Source organism: Amphiura filiformis, chromosome 14 (genome assembly GCF_039555335.1).
Source record: "Amphiura filiformis chromosome 14, Afil_fr2py, whole genome shotgun sequence".
Classification (NCBI taxonomy): domain Eukaryota; kingdom Metazoa; phylum Echinodermata; class Ophiuroidea; order Amphilepidida; family Amphiuridae; genus Amphiura; species Amphiura filiformis.
In genome coordinates, this window is record NC_092641.1 from 12,951,386 (window position 1) to 12,955,830 (window position 4,445).

The 4,445-nt window shown below is 35.8% G+C and overlaps 1 long non-coding RNA gene across 1 annotated transcript; it reads right to left on the reverse strand.

Moving 5' to 3' along the window:
• Window positions 1-244: 244 nt before the first annotated feature.
• On the reverse strand, window positions 245-2,923 carry LOC140168927 (uncharacterized). The gene is made up of 3 exons (XR_011861287.1): window positions 2,797-2,923; window positions 2,221-2,325; window positions 245-376 (listed from the first exon to the last, which is right to left on the reverse strand). It is a non-coding gene; the product is annotated as an uncharacterized lncRNA (long non-coding RNA).
• Window positions 2,924-4,445: the final 1,522 nt, after the last annotated feature.

Below are 4,445 nucleotides of genomic sequence, written 5' to 3' on the forward strand. Positions count from 1 at the left end.
GATAAAGATGAAAACTTTGATAAAGAAAAGAAAATCTAAGTTAAAAATAACTAAAAGATATATGTGTATACTAGTCTAGAATCGAAAATTACGCAATTTTTCTTAGAAACGTAAGTGAATGGTCACATCAAACAACCGTGTGAAGATATGGGTAGTCAAATAAGGTAAGGTATAGTGTTTTATCATAAATGGTCATAACGTAAACATACCTGTATGGGACATACGTTGTCCAGAATTGCCTGTAAAACACTACTTAATGCCTGTGCAGCCTCAGCTTGGGTACGATGACCAAATGAATTAGGGAATGTGGTCATCTCGTAGGTAATGTCCGGACAAAGAATAAGATTATCGGGTGATATGGGTTCACATTTACGTTCTGGAATAAAGGTGATAAATATTCAATGCATTAGGTTACGATTTACTGATAAAATGTGTATATTGCACCACATTTACAGCCTAATCGATGGTATTGAATCATTTAGTCAAATAGTGCCTGTAATTAACAACCAAATATCTCAAAAAGGATTTGCCAAGACGTTTGTCTAAAAACGGCATTTTCTGAAAGACGTACAGGTTTGTAGAAACTGGCTACTAATTTCAGATTTGCTTGCAGAGTCGACTTGGCCTTCTACTTTGCTACCATTACATCTATGGTGACATCAGTTTAAATTAGGCGGTGTGAAAAAGAAGAATTCAATGTACAATTAATGCAAAACTCAAACGCCACCTGTGAAGATTGATAGTGAGCCATTACATGTGATCAAAAAGACTTCGTAAGATATGTTACGATACTCTCAAACTTACCACTACACTAGCATATCATACAGCAAAGAGCAGTTTTGTTAGCATTTATCAATAAAGTTCTAGAAAGAGGAACATATGGTTATATAATTTCAAAGCACGAAGGGTCATATTATGTAGTATTATAATTAATTAAACAAAGCGTTGATTCCAATAAAATGCAATTCTTGAAGGTGATAATCAATGCCAAACCTATTTCATTAAGTTACAAGTACCTGAAGTAACATAAAATAGTTCACTCCCTTCTTTCGGCCAAACCGATGGTCACAATATATAATTATATAGTCCACAGGTGTTGGCCCTGATCATTTATTTGTATATCCGCCATTTTGGATTTTTGCCATTTTGTGCATTTCGAAACCAAAGACGAATTTTTTCTTCATTTTTTAAAGTCCCCAATTAATCTGTATGCAATTACCTATCATGTGAGACATGTTAATGGCTTGGCTTCAATTTAGTTTTCTTCTTCTGACAATTTTCACTTTACGGCCGCCATCTTGGATTTTGAGCTGAATTTTCATAAATTTTCAAGTTTTAGCGGATTTTTAAGCCGAAGGCGATTTTTTTCTTCAAATTTTGAAGTCGCCAAGTAATCCTTGTACAATTATCGTTCATATAGTACATGCAAATTAGTTGGCTTCGACTTAGTTATCTTTTTTTGAACGTATTTGAAAAAGTGATCGAGCGGTCTATGTACATCAACCCCTGTGAGTCACACAGTGCCTGCATTGTATAACCAATTTTGTAAGACTGTCAACATTAACAACCAAATGTCTCGGACAACGGTTACTTCCTAGGAACTACATGTCTACAAGTTTATATCTTGTGACGGAGGAATTCAAAATGCCTTGTTCAAAAGTTACTCCCTAGGAACTACATGCCTACACAATGTTATCTCATGACGTGGAAACTCAAAATGCCTTGTACAAATGTTACTTCGTAGAAACTACATGACTACACAAGGTTATCTCAAGTGACGGGGAACTCAAAATGCCTCATACAAATGTTACTTCCCAGGAACTACATGACTACACACTATGTTATCTCATGTGACGGGAAAACTCAAAATGCCTTGTACAAAGGTTGCTTCCTAGGAACTACATGACTACACAAGTGTTGGGGTGTGTCAGTGAGAATTCAAAATGTTAAGTGAAATATGCAACTTCGTCTAAGGCAGAGGTAATGTAATGCAATGTTTCTTTTGTCCGATCTTAAAGAATTTTAAATCACTATTGGTACAAGTCTTTGGTTTCATTTCAATTTGAGAAGCTTTTCTTATTTAGCTTGGGGGCACCAAAATCTATAATTTACTCGGATACCCTCCCAGCATTTAAAGTAAATGTTCAAAGGCTAGACCCTAAGACCGACCATTAATATTGACTATGCATTACAAATAAGAGTTACGAGTTCCAATTTGACCTTGTCGTTGTGTGGTTGGTTGTAGGGTTGTCATCGTTGTCGGCCGTTGTGTAGTTGTCGGGTTTTCTGTTGTCGGATTTTCTGTCGTCTGTTCAGTTTCGTGAGCTGCATTGGTAAAATGTTCAAATAATATGCCAAATCACGATGAGCTCTATTTTTGTTTATCATGGTAGAGTATTAGGCCATAACATAACATTCGTCATGAGCAATGTACAAACATTTAATATAATATCGAACTAAATAAGAACATTCTGGGCAATTTTTATTTTAACCTTTGGTGGCATATTTAATATATGTTATATTTAGAGTTGCCTGTAAATAAAAAAAACCTAAAAAAATCAATACATGGATAAATGCCTAAACCATTACTCAAATTATTGCTAAAATAAAATTTAAAAAATGAATAGCACCCTCATTTTTCACAAAAACCAACGTGTATGGATAAATAATAATTAAATAGATGTCGAACTTTGCTCTGTTGACCTACAGACAACAAATTTGGCTGATCCTATTTAATGCAGTTGAGACATTTTCATATTATAAGATCGTAGTGTATAACTTTAAATTACATCTTACCGCGAACATCGATCCTGAATTTTCCTTCAAATGGACGGGAATAACATTCCATTTTGGTCTGTGTGCCAGGCTGCAATAATCCACCTTCACCAACACCCATTGATAGACTCCATTCCAGACCTTTAACCACCTCGTTAACGCTATAGCTTCCGATTATTGGATCGATAGGATCGTATATCCCGCCATCACCAGCTCTCCAGTATGGTGGCGCTGTTTGACTTTGGAATCGACAAGAGAACGTCAACGAACCAGCGTCATTTTCAACTGAAGATATTGGACGGTACACGAATGTATTATTAATTTCAAAGGCATTTATTCGGTTTTTCGGATTTCATTCATTGTAATAAAGATTACCTACTCAGAATACAATACCAGATAAATAAAATAAAAAGCAACCAGAACAACAAAAACAATACAATGAGTGGATAGTCACTGATGACACCAGTATTGCTGTCGACATCAAAGTTGGGCGGAAACAAGTTAGAAGTCGACTTTCCAAAGGAATCTGCTATAAAATTTGTTCTGCATGTAATGTTGAAGAGGTATCGATATATATGCGACCGTGCGGGAAATTATCTCATGCTTCGAGTTTAATGGGAATGAATCGCTTTGAAAAGGTCTATTGAATATTTTATAAAGCTAAGAATTCAAATGAAAAGCGGCTAAAAGTAATTAGTTACATTGCAATAAAATTATTAAATAGTAAGATAAAATGTCCAATATTAAAGGAAGTGTACAGCAATCACAACATTATATCTTATATGTTAGAAAAACAATTATCAAGCACGAATCACATGGTTTTATTTAAAAGAAACGCATATTAACCATAAAAAGGAATTCCCCCGCGAAATTGTCTAGAGCAATGACGTCATGGTTATTTGTGCTCATTTGTCGACAGCCTTCATTGTATTATTGGGACGTCGAGTGGATATAATCTCTTTTGGGTATATGAATATCATCTCATTTTGTAATTACTCTTACCTGTGAAAACAGTCAAGTTGTAGTCTTTACCGCCTTTATTAAGTGCTTTTTGTAAGTAAGTCACCGTTTCACCGTTCCCGCGAGCAAGACTAACAGTGACTCCGTTCGCTATTTACATAAAAACAAATATATAAGAGATGCAGTTAGATTTTGTAATTTGTAATTTTATACTAGACAAGATTCCTTGATGACCCTTAAAGGAACAGTAAAAGGATCGTTTGTTGTTCCGAGGCACTTTTTAATTTCAATTAAGACTCTGCAGAGCCTGAAATGGTTCTCTAAACGGTTCTTGAGAACCCTTTTGAAAGTCTTCGCAGGATGGCACTTTTGAAGTCTTTCTTCTAAGAGAGCACATTTATTCTTTTTCGCCTAATGACATGTTTTTTAAATTTCTATATATACTACATCAAATAATTTACAGTGACCACTTCTTTTGAATGACGATTGTCGTTCCTGCTTCAAATTACGGGGCATTTGGATTAGGGATGAAATCAAAACTTGACCGGCGGTCGACCGCCGGTTCCGGGCGCTTCCGTCGGGATGGAGACGGTTTTTATTGTTCTAAACAATGGAACGCGGTTCAACCGACGGTAATCGCCGGTCAACCGGCGGACGAGTTTTTTTTTATCCATTAGGCACCGCAGCCAAATGTGTTCGATCTCTGGATC